Raw genomic sequence first — 20,570 nt, 5'->3', positions numbered from 1 at the left:
AGGTGGGGGATTTCCTGTAGACACATAGACAACAACTGATGGACAATAGAACTCACAGGGCTGAGCTTTCTTTATCCATGTTTGCTTCATGCAGGCCTATGCAACTATAGGCCTTACAGAACATTTACTCACATCCGTCATTACTATTATGTTGATTCATTCATTCCAGTTACTCATTATGGATTCAAAACAAATAGAAACTACATTTGATCACATTCACATTTTCTCCTGACACACAAATGGACTATAAATACATAACGTTACCAATTAGTTTACCCTGACCAGATGGACAGGGCGCATAGGCTGAATGCAGCTGCTCTTATTAGTAGCCGACAGTTGATCAGACTGAAAAAATCGTCTCTTTTACATCACGTCAGATTTCTAATGTTTAGGTGTAGCCTTGGCTGCTGCAACATTTCTATCATACATTTCTGCTTGTGTCTGTCCGGAGTGATTATGTGTTATCATCTTTGCTAAATAAATATCTGAGGAAAGTGGAAAGCCTACTTAAGCGCATGTGAATAAATGCTCTGTGTCAAACTCTCTCTTTAATCTTTTAAATGGATGGAAGCTATCAAATCATTCGGAATTGTTTTCGACATCCAATAAAAGACATTCGAAAGTTTGATATGTTCAGCAAGTAAAGCATCGTAACGTGCAATTACCTCTGCAAACTCCTCGTAGTTGCCCTTGTCGGAAAAACTTTCCATCTCGTCGTATACTCTAAAAGCAAATTCTCACATGCCCAAAAACGCAGGCAAGGCCTGCAAGGCCTTGGTTTAGATCATTATACGTCTTTTAGATTGTCTGAAGCTTGCATTTCCCAATCATAATTTAGGTCACCCAGGATAATAACTTCAGATATAGTAAAAGACGACAGCAAACAAGTTAACATCTCGAGTGCTAAGGGAGGAAGGTAGACCCCTACAGTGGTTCCTCAATTAAAAGTTGAGATAATGCGTGGGATTTAGAGGTAATTTGTGGTTTAGTACATTACCCTGCGTCACTGCTTAATTGCTCCGGACCCCCCCACACCCGAAGGGGAGTTAGAGCGCTGATTGGGCTTTTGGGTCCCAAGGAGCTAATGTGAACTGAATGATGAGGATGAAGAAGAAGAGGGTGATTGAATATATGCACAATAATGTAAGAATTGATATTCCTGTCCTGTTGTGGTTCATTCATTGTTTCTTTCAGTCAAGGCTCCCTTTGTTATTTTGTTTTTGTTTGATAAATAAAAAATGCTTGAACGAATGAATGATATATGTTGAAGTAGCAATTGAAAGAGAACACTTTGGAGATAATTATCAGACCAAATGCGAGGACACAACAGTTCACCTGATACCAGATAAAAGGGAGAAATGTATCAATATCACAGACCTGATTTGCCCTAACAAAAAATGCATCAACTCCCTACAAATATGTCAATTTATTATAATCCACATAATAATCAAATCAACCTTATAATTGGTAATGATTTATATATTTCCAAAAGAAAGACACATATACAAATCAAATCAAATCAAATTTATTTATATAGCCCTTCGTACATCAGCTGATATCTCAAAGTGCTGTACAGAAACCCAGCCTAAAACCCCAAACAGCAAACAATGCAGGTGTAAAAGCACGGTGGCTAGGAAAAACTCCCTAGAAAGGCCAAAACCTAGGAAGAAACCTAGAGAGGAACCGGGCTATGTGGGGTGGCCAGTCCTCTTCTGGCTGTGCCGGGTAGAGATTATAACAGAACATGACCAAGATGTTCAAATGTTCATAAATGACCAGCATGGTCGAATAATAATAAGGCAGAACAGTTGAAACTGGAGCAGCAGCACAGTCAGGTGGACTGGGGACAGCAAGGAGCCATCATGTCAGGTAGTCCTGGGGGCACGGTCCTAGGGCTCAGGTCCTCCGAGAGAGAGAAAGAAAGAGAGAATTAGAGAGAGCATATGTGGGGTGGCCAGTCCTCTTCTGGCTGTGCCGGGTGGAGATTATAACAGAACGTGGCCAAGATGTTCAAATGTTCATAAATGACCAGCATGGTCGAATAATAATAAGGCAGAACAGTTGAAACTGGAGCAGCAGCATGGCCAGGTGGACTGGGGACAGCAAGGAGTCCTCATGTCAGGTAGTCCTGGGACATGGTCCTAGGGCCCAGGCCAGTTGAAACTGGAGCAGCAGCATGGCCAGGTGGACTGGGGACAGCAAGGAGTCATCATGTCAGGTAGTCCTGGGGCATGGTCCTAGGGCTCAGGTCCTCCGAGAGAGAGAAAGAAAGAGAGAAGGAGAGAATTAGAGAACGCACACTTAGATTCACACAGGACACCGAATAGGACAGGAGAAGTACTCCAGATATAACAAACTGACCTAGCCCCCGACACATAAACTACTGCAGCATAAATACTGGAGGCTGAGACAGGAGGGGTCAGGAGACACTGTGGCCCCATCCGAGGACACCCCGGACAGGGCCAAACAGGAAGGATATAACCCCACCCACTTTGCCAAAGCACAGCCCCACACCACTAGAGGGATATCTTCAACCACCAACTTACCATCCTGAGACAAGGTCAGTATAGCCCACAAAGATCTCCGCCACGGCTGCAACCCAAGGGGAGGCGCCAGCCCAGACAGGATGACCACAACAGTGAATCAACCCACCCAGGTGACGCACCCCCAAGGACGGCACGAGAGAGCCCCAGCAAGCCAGTGACTCTGCCCCGTAACAGGGTTAGAGGCAGAGAATCCCAGTGGAAAGGGGAACCGGCCAGGCAAAGACAGCAAGGGCGGTTCGTTGCTCCAGAGCCTTTCCGTTCACCTTCCCACTCCTGGGCCAGACTACACTCAATCATATGACCCACTGAAGAGATGAGTCTTCAGTAAAGACTTAAAGGTTGAGACCGAGTTTGCGTCTCTGACATGGGTAGGCAGACCGTTCCATAAAAATGGAGCTCTATAGGAGAAAGCCCTGCCTCCAAATCAAATCAAATCAAATCAAATCAAATTTATTTATATAGCCCTTCGTACATCAGCTGATATCTCAAAGTGCTGTACAGAAACCCAGCCTAAAACCCCAAACAGCAAACAATGCAGGTGTAAAAGCACGGTGGCTAGGAAAAACTCCCTAGAAAGGCCAAAACCTAGGAAGAAACCTAGAGAGGAACCGGGCTATGTGGGGTGGCCAGTCCTCTTCTGGCTGTGCCGGGTAGAGATTATAACAGAACATGACCAAGATGTTCAAATGTTCATAAATGACCAGCATGGTCGAATAATAATAAGGCAGAACAGTTGAAACTGGAGCAGCAGCACAGTCAGGTGGACTGGGGACAGCAAGGAGCCTTCATGTCAGGTAGTCCTGGGGCACGGTCCTAGGGCTCAGGTCAGTTGAAACTGGAGCAGGAGCATGGCCAGGTGGACTGGGGACAGCAAGGAGTCCTCATGTCAGGTAGTCCTGGGACATGGTCCTAGGGCTCAGGTCCTCCGAGAGAGAGAAAGAAAGAGAGAAGGAGAGAATTAGAGAACGCACACTTAGATTCACACAGGACACCGAATAGGACAGGAGAAGTACTCCAGATATAACAAACTGACCCTAGCCCCCCGACACATAAACGACTGCAGCATAAATACTGGAGGCTGAGACAGGAGGGGTCAGGAGACACTGTGGCCCCATCCGAGGACACCCCCGGACAGGGCCAAACAGGAAGGATATAACCCCACCCACTTTGCCAAAGCACATCCCCCACACCACTAGAGGGATATCTCTAGCCTCCAGCTGTTTGCTTAGAAATTCTAGGGACAATTAGGAGGCCTGCGTCTTGTGACCGTAGCGTACGTGTAGGTATGTACGGCAGGACCAAATCAGAGAGGTAGGTAGGAGCAAGCCCATGTAATGCTTTGTAGGTTAGCAGTAAAACCTTGAAATCAGCCCTTGCTTTGACAGGAAGCCAGTGTAGAGAGGCTAGTACTAGAGTAATATGATCAAATTTTTTGGTTCTAGTCAGGATTCTAGCAGCCGTATTTAGCACTAACTGAAGTTTATTTAGTGCTTTATCCGGGTAGCCGGAAAATAGAGCATTGCAGTAGTCTAACCTAGAAGTGACAAAAGCATGGATTAATTTTTCTGCATCATTTTTGGACAGAAAGTTTCTGATTTTTGCAATGTTACGTAGATGGAAAAAAGCTGTCCTCGAAATGGTCTTGATATGTTCTTCAAAAGAGAGATCAGGGTCCAGAGTAACGCCGAGGTCCTTCACAGTTTTATTTGAGACGACTGTACAACCATTAAGATTAATTGTCAGATTCAACAGAAGATCTCTTTGTTTCTTGGGACCTAGAACAAGCATCTCTGTTTTGTCCGAGTTTAATAGTAGAAAGTTTGCAGCCATCCACTTCCTTATGTCTGAAACACATGCTTCTAGCGAGGGCAATTTTGGGGCTTCACCATGTTTCATTGAAATGTACAGCTGTGTGTCATCCGCATAGCAGTGAAAGTTTACATTATGTTTTCGAATAACATCCCCAAGAGGTAAAATATATAGTGAAAACAATAGTGGTCCTAAAACAGAACCTTGAGGAACACCGAAATGTACAGTTGATTTGTCAGAGGACAAACCATTCACAGAGACAAACTGATATCTTTCCGACAGATAAGACCTAAACCAGGCCAGAACATGTCCGTGTAGACCAATTTGGGTTTCCAATCTCTCCAAAGAATGTGGTGATCGATGGTATCAAAAGCAGCACTAAGGTCTAGGAGCACGAGGACAGATGCAGAGCCTCGGTCCGATGCCATTAAAATGTCATTTACCACCTTCACAAGTGCCGTCTCAGTGCTATGATGGGGTCTAAAACCAGACTGAAGCATTTCGTATACATTGTTTGTCTTCAGGAAGGCAGTGAGTTGCTGCGCAACAGCCTTCTCTAAAATCTTTGAGAGGAATGGAAGATTCGATATAGGCCGATAGTTTTTATATTTTCTGGGTCAAGGTTTGGCTTTTTCAAGAGAGGCTTTATTACTGCCACTTTTAGTGAGTTTGGTACACATCCAGTGGATAGAGAGCCGTTTATTATGTTCAACATAGGAGGGCCAAGCACAGGAAGCAGCTCTTTCAGTAGTTTAGTTGGAATAGGGTCCAGTATACAGCTTGAAGGTTTAGAGGCCATGATTATTTTCATCATTGTGTCAAGAGATATAGTACTAAAACACTTGAGCGTCTCTCTTGATCCTAGGTCCTGGCAGAGTTGTGCAGACTCAGGACAACTGAGGTTTGGAGGAATACGCAGGTTTAAAGAGGAGTCCGTAATTTGCTTTCTAATAATCATAATCTTTTCCTCAAAGAAGTTCATGAATTTATCACTGCTAAAGTGAAAGTCATCCTCTCTTGGGGAATGCTGCTTTTTAGTTAGCTTTGCCACAGTATCAAAAAGGAATTTCGGATTGTTCTTATTTTCCTCAATTAAGTTAGAAAAATAGGACGATCGAGCAGCAGTAAGGGCTCTTCGGTACTGTACGGTACCGTCCTTCCAAGCTAGTCGGAAGACTTCCAGTTTGGTGTGGCGCCATTTCCGTTCAATCTTCTGGAAGCTTGCTTCAGAGCTCGGGTATTTTCTGTGTACCAGGGAGCTAGTTTCTTATGAGACATTTTTTTAGTTTTTAGGGGTGCAACTGCATCTAGGGTATTGCGCAAGGTTAAATTGAGATCCTCAGTTAGGTGGTTAACGGATTTTTGTCCTCTGGCGTCCTTGGGTAGGCAGAGGGAGTCTGAAGGGCATCAAGGAATCTTTGTGTTGTCTGTGAATTTATAGCACGACTTTTGATGTTCCTTGGTTGGGGTCTGAGCAGATTATTTGTTGCAATTGCAAACGTAATAAAATGGTGGTCCGATAGTCCAGGATTATGAGGAAAAACATTAAGATCCACAACATTTATTCCATGGGACAAAACTAGGTCCAGCGTATGACTGTGACAGTGAGTGGGTCCAGAGACATGTTGGACAAAACCCACTGAGTCGATGATGGCTCCAAAAGCCTTTTGGAGTGGGTCTGTGGACTTTTCCATGTGAATATTAAAGTCACCAAAGATCAGAATATTATCTGCAATGACTACAAGGTCTGATAGGAATTCAGGAACTCAGTGAGAAACGCTGTATATGGCCCAGGAGGCCTGTAAACAGTAGCTATAAAAAGTGATTGAGTAGGCTGCATAGATTTCATGACTAGAAGCTCAAAAGACGAAAACGTCATTTTTTTTTTTTGTAAATTGAAATTTGCTATCGTAAATGTTAGCAACACCTCCGCCTTTGCGGGATGCACGGGGATATGGTCACTAGTGTAGCCAGGAGGTGAGGCCTCATTTAACACAGTAAATTCATCAGGCTTAAGCCATGTTTCAGTCAGGCCAATCACATCAAGATTATGATCAGTGATTAGTTCATTGACTATAATTGCCTTTGAAGTAAGGGATCTAACATTAAGTAGCCCTATTTTGAGATGTGAGGTATCATGATCTCTTTCAGTAATGACAGGAATGGAGGTGGTCTTTATCCTAGTGAGATTGCTAAGGCGAACACCGCCATGTTTAGTTTTGCCCAACCTAGGTCGAGGCACAGACACGGTCTCAATGGTGATAGCTGAGCTGACTACACTGACTATGCTAGTGGCAGACTCCACTATGCTGGCAGGCTGGCTAATAGCCTGCTGCCTGGCCTGCACCCTATTTCATTGTGGAGCTAGAGGAGTTAGAGCCCTGTCTATGTTGGCAGATAAGATGAGAGCACCCCTCCAGCTAGGATGGAGTCCGTCACTCCTCAGCAGGTCAGGCTTGGTCCTGTTTGTGGGTGAGTCCCAGAAAGAGGGCCAATTATCTACAAATTCTATCTTTTGGGAGGGGCAGAAAACAGTTTTCAACCAGCGATTGAGTTGTGAGACTCTGCTGTAGAGCTCATCACTCCCCTAACTGGGAGGGGGCCAGAGACAATTACTCGATGCCGACACATCTTTCTAGCTGATATGCACGCAGAAGCTATGTTGCGCTTGGTGATCTCTGACTGTTTCATCCTAACATCGTTGGTGCCGACGTGGATAACAATATCTCTATACTCTCTACACTCGCCAGTTTTAGCTTTAGCCAGCACCATCTTCAGATTAGCCTTAACGTCGGTAGCCCTGCCCCGGGTAAACAGTGTATGATCGCTGGATGATTCGCTTTAAGTCTAATACTGCGGGTAATGGAGTCGCCAATGACTAGAGTTTTCAATTTGTCAGAGCTAATGGTGGGAAGCTTCGGCGTCTCAGACCCCGTAACGGGAGGAGTAGAGACCAGAAGACTCGGCCTCTGACACCGACCCGCTGTTTAATGGGGAGAACCGGTTGAAAGTTTCTGTCTGCTGAATGAGCGACACCGGTTGAGCTTTCCTACAGCATTTCCTTCCAGAAACCGTGAGAAAGTTGTCCGGCTGCGGGGACTGTGCCAGGGATTTATACTACTATCTGTACTTACTGGTGGCACAGACGCTGTTTCATCCTTTCCTACACTGAAATTACCCTTGCCTAACGATTGCGTCTGAAGCTGGGCTTGCAGTACAGCTATCCTCGCCGTAAGGCGAGCACAGCGGCTGCAATTAGAAGGCATCATGTTAATGTTACTACTTAGCTTCGGCTGTTGGAGGTCCTGACGAATCGTGTCCAGATAAAGCGTCCGGAGTGAAAAAGTTGAGGAAAAAATAAATAAATATATGAACGGTAATTAAAAAGTGAAACCCGTAAAGTTGTCAGGTAGCAAAATACGTTGGCAACAAAACGCACAGCAATTCGAAAACAAGCCAGAATTTGTTCATCAACATCTTTATATTTTCGTCAATAAAATAATGATAAAAAGACTTTCAAATTGCAGATGTTTATTTCAACTACATCTCAACTACATTTAAGTTACACTTCCCCCCAGCTCCACAACAATGGGTAAAACCTTGCTGAGATGATCCATGTATTTGTTGCATTGTTGTATCGTCAGTTTCTCAAGCCAGCGCGTCTCGATGGCCTTCAACAGCCCATCTTTGCTTGGCAGAGTTCTGAATGAATGTTTTCAGTTGATGCCAGTTTGATTGGATTTAAATCGGGAGACCTGTCAAGGCCCAGGAGAAGACTTGATGCAGACAGTTTTGAAGTAACAACATTTTATTACAAAAACAGGGGGGCAGGCAGGCTCAGGGTCAGGGGAGGCAGAACGCAGGGATGTAGCTTGAGGTCCAGGACAGCCCCCACATCCTCCATCATGAACTGACGAGACGGGTCAGGATGAACCAATATGGGAACTGTGGCAACTCTGCCTAGTTGCATCGGCTGAGGTGAATCGTCAGACTTCGGAGACTCTCTGAGTAATTTGGTAGCTTCGGGTCCTCTCGGCAACAGAGACGTAGGGGACTTCTGGGAAGCCTCGGAGGCGAGGTGGAATCGGACCTCCTCTCCTTCCTACGATCCTGTAACCGCCGATTGATCTGGATGGTCAAGGTAATGAGCAAGCCGAGATCCATCGGTAGTTCCCGGGCTGCTAGTTCATCCTTAACCTCCTCCGTGCAGGAACGTGTTGAACAGCAATTCTGGGTTCCAGGCACTCTCAGCTTCCAACGTGCGGAAATCCACCGCATGGTCTGCCACACTGAGGGAGTCTTGCCGAAGCTGGATTAGCTTCCGGGCAGCCTCTCTCCCGGACAATGGAGAATCAAAAACATTCTTCACCTCCGCCACGAACTCCTCCAGACTGAAGCATATGGCTGACTGTTGTTCCCACACGGCCCTAGCCCAGGCTAGAGCCCTCCCGGGCTAGGTACGCTATCTTCGAGCGGTCCGAGGGGAAGGAGAAGACCTGCAGCTTGATGATGAAAGAACATTGCGCAAGAAACGACCAACAGGTTCCTGACTCTCCAACAAAGCATTTCGGGGGAGGTAAGCAGGGCTTTTGGGGAACCAGGGTGGCCCGGGAGGCCAGGTGCAGAATAACCAGGTGCAGACAGATTCGAAGTAACAACAGTTTATTACAAAAACAGGGTGGCAGGCAAATGACAGGTCAAGGGCAGGCAGAGGTCAGTAGTCCAGAGCAGTGTCCAAAAGGAACAGAAATGCAGGCAGTCTCAGGGTCAGGGAAGCATAGGCCAGTAATCCAGGGTGGTTTTACAAGGTACAGAACGACAGGCAGGCTCAGGGTCACGGCAGGCAGAATGGTCAGAAACCGGGAAAGCTAGAAAACAGGAACTAGAGACAGACAGGAGCATGGGAAAAACCGCTGATAGGCTTGATGAAACAAAACGAACTGGCAACAGACAAATAGAGAACACATGTATAAGTACACTGGAGATAATGGGGAAGATGGGCGACACCTGGAAGGGAGTGGAGACAAGCACAAAGACAGGTGAAACAGATCAGGGTGTGACAGACCTACATGTAGAGATACATTTTTTTTAGATACATTGTAGGCCTACTTTAGGCAAGGTGAGTCTCACTAGTGTTGAGTAATGTGCTTTGAAAAAGTGTTGTAGGTCTACTTCCTCTGCTGACATCTTGACCCAGTTTATGTCCTCATTTGCCATGCAAACCGGGCGGCAGGGTGTTTGGGTCATTGTCTGCATTTGAGAGAGATTGCTCATCATCATAGATACAGTATGTGCTACAGCATAATTGAAGTAAGGACAGTGGGAGGTCTGCTGTTAACTTATGGCCTGTTGTAACCTGGAGTCACACCTTTCCAGTATTCCTCACCCAACCCTGAACACCGCCCTTAACACAGTTACCATTAAAAAAGTATCTGTTTATCTCAGAATTTTTTCATTGAGACCAAAGAGAACAGACAGAATGGACATAGTTTTCAGCAAGCCAGCTTCTTTCTATGGTGCTACCCAAGATACGGGTGATACGGAGAGTCAGGCGGCATTGGTGGAGAGTCAGGCGGAGAATGACACATTGAAGAGGGTGAGGGATGAGATGATGAAGTCACGATCTATGTCAGGCACACGTGAGCTCTGGAACTCCACCTCTGACAGCTAGAGACAACAATTGTGGCGGGTTAGTCAGGTTGTCGGTTCACCCATTCCCATTTCCATTCCTCTTCTGACACCAGAACTTGACGAACTGCTCACCACCAGTGATGCCACGAGTGAACACAGAATACCAACTGGGATGGATTCCGAGGAAAATTTGGCTTACCAGTGAACCTCTGAGTGTTCATAATGAATACTGTGTCCCAGAGGTTTCTGTCCATAAGCGATGCAACCCGGAAAAGCATTAATTAAAGACCGAGTTAATGAGTACTTGAGGTCGCCGAGAAAGTCTGGACATGGCCTGCTCTCCCTTATATAAGGAATTAGGCATGTAGAATATGTAGGCTATACTGTACAATCCTTACAAATATGAAAATGTATCAGAATCCACATTGTCCACCCTACAAAAATCCCTCAATTTCTGGCTCTTATGTCTGGGTGTAAATACATTTGACCGTCATCCTTAGCGGTCTTTATAATAACTTATTTTATTTTCCCACTTGTAATTAAAGCTCATTCACCAATCAAGTGCAGGCAACAGGCTATCAGTGCATCACCCACCACCTTACAATGTGAGCTGGAGCATTTTGAAAACAGGTTTTCAAACACTTTTTACAAGGGTAGCAGGTTGTGAACTCTGCAAACAACGTTTCCACTCTGAGAATGAGAGCGGTAATGACTGTAATTAATACATTCTTTCAATGCATTGGAATACAAAAGAAGCCATCCACCATTGATTGGCTATTAGCAGGACAATAGACTCCTGCCAAGTTGATTTCTATTTTTAGGGACTTGAAATGTATTAATGGTTGTTTAATGGATGTTTGCCTACTAATGATAATGACATGAATAAGGATATCAAAAAGGAGAGTAAGGAGGAGCAAGCTCTGCGTGCTGTCGGGACGTTGTATTGATTAATGTGACAACTTCATCGAATGATTAACTGTTTATAATTACGTGTTTAAATTAATCAGGTCATTATTAACTCAGTAACCTGGGGCACCATGGGAAAGTTTGGCTTTATTGAGTTTATATTTCCCAAATTAACTCAAAGAATATCAGAATATCGATTTAACAAACGTCGCTAATGAATTTCCTCCACAGTCTCATTCTGAACGTTGCACAATCCGAGAATCTGCACAAACCCGAGTCCCACTAAATAAGTCTGTACCACACCAATTTAGTTCATTATTTATTTACTAACAAACTAAAATTATAACATAATATACACAAACACACGTTCTAGGCTATTGATTAGAACTTAGTACAATGAAACAGGTCCCTAGCGGACTAACACAATATGACACGTGTTACACAAAATGGGGATTTAAAAAGAGAGAGAAAGAGAGAAAAGCACACTTGGGTACATTTGTAAACTATGCTTAGTTGAACCCTAAATGGTTCGTTTAACCCTAACCTTGTCCCGTACGAACACTATTATGGCTCAGAGTATAATGATGTAACTACGTGTCAAAGGTCTCCGATGGGGTATCTCCTTGTGGGCCGAGTTTCAGTTTCTCCACTGATGGAGACACTTCTGTCGTTACCGGGTGTAACTCTCTGGCTGTCCACACGATGTAAGTGTCCTTTCTCTTAGTGGTCTGTTTCCACGCCCTTGTTCTGAAAGAGGGGTCTTCTGAGGACAGCTAATCAGCCATATAGGTGGCTCCAGCGTGGAAATGAAAGCCGTGTAGACACGATTCCTTGGAGAGTGGTAACCAGCTGGTCCTGCTTGAATTCACCCTCTTAGACACAACTACTCATCCGTAGCATAGATTAGCATAGAAAGGTTCCTTTGTCTTCTTCAAACTTGTGTTGCGTTTTCAACTAATTGGACCTTTGCTGCAGCTCGTGGTCAACTAGTCATAATGTTAATTCTAAACTCACATGTTTTATACCCTCGGGTCAGAAATGGGCATTTCCTCCTTTAGGGCAAGTTCTCTGGGTGTAACGAGTTACGAGGCTAGGTGTGGATTTGACTCAGATCCAATTTAGACAACTAACTTCACATTTCATCTTTTCAAAAACATTCCCTTTGATCTGGACATTTTCCACACAACGTACAATAATGCAAACATCAGGCACATATTGTCAAAACTATTACAATGTTTTCGTTACAACGTCGTCATTTATCTTTTAATAAACCACGTTCAATTTCATATTCCATCTATCGACATTACCACCATTTTGGCCGACGAAACATATTGTCCCAAAGTCAATTTATTGCATGTTACTGTTCTGAGGTAGGTTCTCCATAGGCCCATCACACATTCCCTTCCTCCACAGTGAGAGGACAAAGGGATATTGTCTGCTGCCTTAAGATTTACAATGGGTGTGAGGTGTCGTAAAACCCCCTACCTCCATACCTCTCGATCTCTTCCCCCTCTGGCGGGTGCGAGAGATATCTCTTGTGGAAGTGTGGTCCACAGTAACCTGACTTGAACCGGCCAGTCATGATCGTGCTTATTACAGTATGTGTGATTCATATCTTTTTCGGACCATTTCGAACAGCGTAAACACAAGAAACACAATAATGATTTACAAAAACAATCTAGCCCATATAGTCTGTTCTAACAAAAAGGTTTTAAAGTCTTTAGTACAGCCAAGATTAAAAACAGTTGAATCAATTCCTGAATTCAATTGCTTTCGCCGACGTTGCGGTTCATTTATTGTTCAGTTATTCAAGGCTTCTTTCTCTTCTCTGTGCTGGAGTTCTTTTAAGAACGTGATGGTATAGCAATAGCCTAATAAACTTGACATTAATTTGAACCGTCTCCCTCATTTTAACCTCTAACAAAATCACTAATCGTCTAGAATAGTCCCATGTAGCTCAGTTGGTGGATCATGGCACTTGCAATGCCATGGCTGTGTGATCGTTTCCCACAGTGGACAAGTATGAGAAGAAAAAAAAGTGTGAAAATATATGCACTCACTACTGCAAGTCTTACCTACTAAAATGTAAATCATATTGTTTTTTATTAGTGCTAGTATCATTTAGCAGCTTTGACATGAGTCATCCAAACAGCGGCTATAGGGCAAACGCGATCTAATGCCGATGTCTCGGCGACAGCTTGCCCAAGTGCAAACGCTCTCATCGGCCTGATGTATCATGCACAGTGCATTCGGAAAGTATTCAGACCCCTTCAATTTTACCACATTTTGTTACGTTACAGCCTTATTCTAAAATTGATTAGATCGTTTTCCCCCCTCATCAATCTACACACAATACCCTATAATGACGAGGCAAAAACTGTTTTTCAGAAATGTCTGCAAATTTATTAAAAATAAAAAACGGAGATATTACATTTACATAAGTATTCAGAAGTATTCTTAAGTATTCTTTACTCAGTACTTTGTTGAAGCACCTTTGCAAGCTATTACATCTTCTAGTCTTCTTTGGTATGACGCTACAAGCTTGAAACCTCTGTATTTGGGGAGTTTCTCCCATTCTTCTCTGCAGTTCACCTCAAGCTTTGTCAGGTTAGATGGGGAACGTCGCTGCGCAACTATTTTCAGGTCTCTCCTGAGATGTTCATTCGGTTTCTGGCTGGGCCACTCAAGAATATTCAGTATTTGTCCCGAAGCCACATCTGCGTTGTCTTGGCTGTGTGCTTAGGGTAGTTTTCCTGTTGGAAGGTGAACCTTCACCCCAGTCTAAGGTCCTTAATCACTCTGTATCATGTTTTCATCAAGGATCTCTCTGTACTTTGCTCTGTTCATCTTTCTCTCAATCCTGACTAGTCTCCCAGTCCCTGCAGCTGAAAAACCTTCCCACAGCATGATGCTGCCACCACCATGCTTCACCGTAGGGATGGTGCCAGGTTTCCTCCAGACGTGACGCTTGTCATTCAGGGAGTTCAATCTTGGTTTCATCAGACCACAAAATCTTGTTTCTCATGGTCTGAGTGTCCTTTAGGTGCCTTTTGCAAACTCCAAGTGGGTTGTCATGTGTCTTTTACTGAGGATTGGCTTTCGTCTGGCCACTCTACCATAAACCCAGCTTGCCTCCCCCGGTGTGCTTCGATGGAGAGTCGGACACCTTTCTGCCATTTCTCGCTCAGTGTTTCCTCATCATCGAGCTGCAGCCCTCCTCCTTCCATCTTGACCGCTCTACGATAGAGTACCTCATCAAGCTGGCTCTCGCCTGGGCTACGGCAGTATGGGAACAACAGTCGGCCATATGCTTCAGTCTGGAGGAGTTTGTGGTTGCCCCACAAAGTTTTCAATGCCCCATTGTCCGGGAGAGAGGCTGCCCGGTAGTTACTCCAGCAACTGTCTTGTCAGATTTGAAGTGAAATGCAGCGACTAAATCCTCAATCTTCTTGTTGTAATCACTGGCATAAAAGTCAGTTCACTTTTCTACATGAATGAGAGGCGGCAATAAACTGCCAGCACATAAATAGGCTTGGAACAGTTGGTGTCTCTCTGCTGGAGTCCCACATAATGTAGTTTCTTAAAGTAGTTTAATTTCCGTGTTACACTGCTTGAAGTAAGTATGCTTACTTTCGAACCTCAACGTCCAGAAGCGAATAAGTGACCCGAACCTAACGATAAGCTTGGGGTAATGGCAGAGATAATGATGCTTTGGCTTGAGGGGTTTGTCGGGAATATTCTTAGTTATTAAATGGATATATTCATCATTGAGGACTTGAAGATATGCCCCCTGGTCAGCAGTAATGGCTAATGCACATATATATTCGACAATTTCTCTTAGGCGCAAAATCAACTGCCATACACTTATCTGGTGGATTTTTGATCCAAGTATTCTCAACGGACACCAGTTTTGTACAGCATTTTACCTAGAGTAAAATAGAAAGCAAGCACCTTGTGTTTATTTTTCATTGAATCCAAAGGATTTGCAACCTCTAATGCATCTTGATATAGTATTAAGGCTAAAGTTGATGCTTCTGTTTTAAATAAAGCATTGTCTGCAATATTCTGTCCTCCCAAGAATCTTGAAAGAGTTCCTTATCAGAGATGTGAGCGTGTGCACAGTTCTTACTGCGTCTTGAATGAAGGGAACCAAGTGTTTAATTCATGGGGACATACTGGGCAAAGCACTCTTTCCCAGATTCATTAGTGCCTAAATACAAGGGCACAGGTTAAATATTTTTTTTTAAAGCTTCATCAACCCTGACCAAGGGGCCGCCTGCCTCCAGGTTCTCGGAAAAGTCATTCTCTGTAGAGAATGACTCTCAGTAACATTTTCAGTTTGTGTTTCCAACACTGTCTCATATGCATGTTTGACGGAGCTGTTTTTGTGTGTTATGGATATATGAGATGCAAATGTAGATTTAACAGCATGTTTTTTCACATCCCATAAAAGGACAACTAATTTCTCTGCCCTAAATTCAGTCAAATGTAATGTAATTCAGTCAAATGTAAGGACAAATCAACATTTTATCTGCTTGTTGAAATTGAGCACTTTTCACAGACCTTTGATGTCCTTTGTGGTCTCTGTATTAGTGAGACTTAAAGGCAGTAAATTGCCCGAATGCACGGGAACATTTAGGAAGGCCACAATTAAAAGAGAAATTGGGTGCATTTCTATGAAGTATCATGTGCTGCACGGACTCTATTATATTCATGCATACATGATTTGCAATGAAACATTTTAACTGTGTACGGTTGATTCTGGATCATTTAAAAAAAAAACCTAAACAAATCAACTGTCTCAGTTCAAGCTGCAGTAGCCTGTACTTACTTCTAGAATCCAAAACCAAAATGTATATAAACAATTCAATTCAGAATAGTAAGCTATAACGTTTGTGGCTGAGAATAGCTCACCTAAATTCAGCTCAAATGACAGCTGTAATGCAGCAAGCTCGCCAACTTGACAGATTGATTACACATTCGAACCATCGAGCCATAATGGACATAACGAAAATACATCTAGAATCTATTCCATCTTGATTCAAAGAACGTTCCAATATTTAGCTAAGGGAGGGCACAGCTAGCTATTAGCTCACGTACAAACATATTTGCAGAAAACAGAACATGGAATAGGTCATTCATTGTAACAGTTTTAGACTAAAGGCTCACAGGGACACTGGACGTTTTCAAACCAATTTACTGGCTCCCGATGCAAAATCTCCTGTCAAATTTCAACAAATTTGATGTAGGCTACTGACCGCAATTGCAGATGTTCGCTTCCATCACGAGACTGCCCAGGCATGTGGAAAGTGCGATGTGCCCAAATGGCCAGTTCTTTACAATAGGCTATATGATTCTGTAGGCTATTTTACATCGGGAGCCGTAACCTAGTGAGAAATTGTCTTCTCATTGTATGGCTGATGGATGCTTCAGTGTAGAGGTCTTGTACAAATATTCACCTGAAAAGACCTCGCAATCCCATAATCCAATGTCCCTACTGTAGGACTAACCATTACTAGCTGTAAATCATCATGCCTGTATTTTGTGTACATGACATTCACTGTTACAAACTGTAATCGTTTGGCAACCCAAGATGCATTGCAGTCTACAATAGTATATTGTTAATGGATTTTTAAAAAAAAATTATGTAAAAACTACAACAATTTGTTAGAGTGCACTTATTCCACACCAGCCATTACCACAAGCCCATTCTCCCCAATTAAGGTGCTTACCAACCTCCTGTGGTCCTTAGAGCTCATCTCGCACTGCAGCCGGGCCTTGCCCTTCTCCTTCACGCACAAGTTCTTCAGGTGGCTTGCATATTTTATGGCGATCCTTGGAGAGAGGGAGGATAGAAAAGGACCAAAAAGGACAAGGCCAAGGGTCCGCATAGAATGGAATTTAACTGAATTAAATATGAAACAATTACCTTCTGTTCCACCTCACAAGTATCTTGATATAATATAAACATGGCTTACATAAATATGGCCTTTGTCTCCTTTCTTTTATGACTGGAGGAAATGTGTTCCTATGTATGTGAAAGCCTAAAGTGTTCAAACAACAGTATATGGAGTCCTTTCAGATGAAAGCTTATGAGGGAAAGACTGACAAGAATATGCTATTTAAAATGGTTAAGAACACAGCACTTCTCCTTTTGAAGTGGCACTTGGAGCTAGAAAACAAGTGTGTGTGTTGACATGCATGTGTGTGTGTATGTGTGTGCTTTCATGCATGTGTGCGGGCACTTGTGTGTGTGTGTGTGTCCGTGCTTGTGTGTGTGTGCGTGTGCATGTGTGCGCACTAGTGTCTATGTGTAACACAGATAGTCTAATGATGAATAACTTAATTAACACCACCCCAATCACTGTGGCTGAATACCCAGAGGATCAGCTCATGTCCTTGTGCAGATATTTACATGCTTTAGCTTGTTCCTTGGGCTAGTAAACCTCTTGTTAATCAGGCCTGTAATGAATGAGCCTGTTGTCGTGTTTGGGATTTGCATAGATTACATTAAATGAAGCTGCATCATTTGGCTCCGTTTACGTAAAACAGCTGCATCATTTGACTCCCAAATGACTCTTCCTTCAAAATGCTTGAAAATCGACCTACAAAACCATGAAGAAATTGCAAATCTCTAATGTGAAGATCCATTCGTAGGCTTCCATTATGTCAGATTATGATATGCACATAAATAAATGTACCTGGTCAAATGATTAGATTGCCTTTTTTTATGTACTGCGGTGAGGATTCACCATCTTCGGAGAAGGATTTTGTAACTTATTAGCAGATAATCATTGTTTGAAGTGGAAAAAGCAGTAGTAGCTGTATGCAAATCAGTACCGTTAAAACATTATTTGTTGTTTGAACTTATTATTTCCAGTGACCTAGTTGCGTGGCTTTTTTCAAGCTCAAGAGTATTTCACATTTCACATTATCCTAGTTTTTATTACATTTATTTTGACTAACAATAGACGGTTGAGAATCTGAATCTATGGTTGTTGTGGGGGAAAGGGGTTGAATGTGTATGAGTGTGAATGAGAGGGTATGAGTGTGTGGGTGTGTGTGTGTGTGTGTGTGTGTGTGTGTGTGTGTATCCCACAACTACTCCACAAGGAGTAAAAGATGTTAGGGACAATATAGGATGATTCACAATAATTGTTTGCCATAATGTAATTTTGGTATTGGCGAGACTGGTGAGAGGTAAACATCCTTTACAAACTACAAATATTAATAGCTAATTATGGAAAATAAGAAACAGTATTTAATGGCGATATATAATACAAATCGAGGTGAGGGCGATGGAAATGCGTTTTTGTCGGTTGATCTACTTCTGTTCTGTAGGTGGCACTGTGTGCTCTTTTCGAAGGATGGGTCCCGGTCTCTCCGGGGCTATGGGATCTTTGGGGTCGGGGGTGGTCTGCCGGGCATCCTGATGACAACCCAACTTGGGATGAGGAAGGCTTTTAGCGGGTGGAATAGTGGGGGTCCAATTGGAGGTTTACTTAGTAACAATGCAAATATCATGGTACAGCTATATAGACACTCAATCATCATGTTACGTTTTAGTGGTACGTTTATCGATTTGAAACTTGTCTCATTATGGTAAGTGATGAAATAAGTATAGCCAGTTATATAATTGTAATGGCTTAGCAGATAATAAGAAAAGACGATCAGTATTTACCTGGCTAAAAGAGAAGGAATATAATAATAATATAATCTATTGTTTACAGGAAATTCATTCAACATTTTTAGATGGACGTTTTGTGAAAAGGGACTGGGGGAGGGTCAAAGATGGGCAAAGAAAATCAAAAGGTTGACTTCCTCAGAATCAGTTGTCTTCTGAAAAACAGAACAAAAATAGACAAAGATTAGAGGCATTGCCCTACAAAACATCCTCTGTTACAATTTTTCTGTGAAACTGTCTGAACATGAACTGTTGCAGGCAAGTGTGGTGGCAGATGGCCTAGTGGTTAAGAGAATTGCGCCAGTAAACAAGCATGGTCCTTTTAAGCACGTCAGTCAACCATGATTGCTCTCAGGTCTAGATAGAATGTGTTCTTAGTTGAGGTTAAATATGTCTGTTCTTTTCCTATATGCAAAAAACTATTGATTGTCCGCTATAGCGCCTTCAAAGGCCCATGGTCATCCAACACTGAAAATGAGTGTGGGAAACCATGTAAAGCCTCATCTATCATTCAGTGCTGTTTTGGCAATCAGCTCTTTCCACAACTTTCATTATATTGAAGTTCTAAATAAATAAAAAGTTATATTTTTTGAAAAACAGGTCGCTAGGTGTAGGCAAGACTCTAAGCAAATATTTATTTATCAATCAATCAATCAAATGTATTTATAAAGCCCTTCTTACATCAGCTGATGTTACAAAGTGCTGTACAGAAACCCAGACAAAAACACCAAACAGCAAGCAATGCAGGTATAGAAGCACGGGGGCGAGGAAAAACTCCCTAGAAAGGCCAGAACCTAGGAAGAAACCTAGAGAGGAACCAGGCTATACACTGGGATATGACTAAATAGTTAATAAGGGTGATTTTTTTCCCTTGGTAGCAAAATCGTGTATATTTTTAATAACTTTCTATTAAAATATATTGTATTGGGATCATTTCTTTCTTTCGGGATATGTATACCGAGTATGTCCACATCACCGTCAGACCATTTTATTGGTAAACTACACGATAATGTAAAAGTTTTTAGTGATGTAATTTAGTACACTTAACATAATTTGGTTGTAATCCAGAGAGGTTAGAAAAAGTATCTAGATCCTCTATGAGGCTGTGGAGGGATATTATCAGCATAACAACGACACCTTTGATTTTAAGCCCTTGATTTATAACCCCTGAGTTTAATAGCAACCATTTAAATGGCGCCAATAAATAGATATGCCGATAGTGGAAAACCTTGTTTTAATCCTCTTGACAGTTTAATACTTTCTGAGAAGTAGCCATTATTTATTATGTTACACCTGGGGGTTACTATACATAACTTTAACCCATTTGTATAGGATTCTCAAAAACTAAAAAAAGTCCAGGCATTTATATATAAATTCCAGTCATACTTTTTCTAAAGCCTTTTTAATGTCAGCTGTGAATACCAGGCCTGGTTTCCCAGATTTTTCAAATCAAATCAAATGTATTTGTCACACATACACATGGTTAGCAGATGTTAATGCGAGTGTAGCGAAATGCTTGTGCTTCTAGTTCCACCAATGCAGTAATAACCAACGAGTAATATAACCTAACAATTCCAAAACTACTACCTTATACACACAAGTATAAAGGGATAAAGAATATGTACATAAAGATATATGAATGAGTGATGGTACAGAACGGCATAGGCAAGATGCAGTAGATGGTATCGAGTACAGAAAATACACATGAGATGAGTAATGTAGGGTATGTAAACAAAAGAGGCATAATTAAAGTGGCTAGTGATACATGTATTACATAAAGATGCAATAGATGATATAGAGTACAGTATATACATATACATATGAGATGAGTAATGTATGGTATGTAAACATTATATTGAGTAGCATTGTTTAAAAGTGGCTAGTGATGCATTTTACATCAATTTCCATCAATTTCCATTATTAAAGTGGCTGTAGTTGAGTCAGTGTGTTGGCAGCAGCCACTCGATGTTAGTGGTGGCTGTTTAACAGTCTGA

Source organism: Oncorhynchus keta, chromosome 17 (genome assembly GCF_023373465.1).
Source record: "Oncorhynchus keta strain PuntledgeMale-10-30-2019 chromosome 17, Oket_V2, whole genome shotgun sequence".
Taxonomy (NCBI): Eukaryota; Metazoa; Chordata; class Actinopteri; order Salmoniformes; family Salmonidae; genus Oncorhynchus; species Oncorhynchus keta.
Note: the sequence above shows the minus strand (reverse complement) of the source record.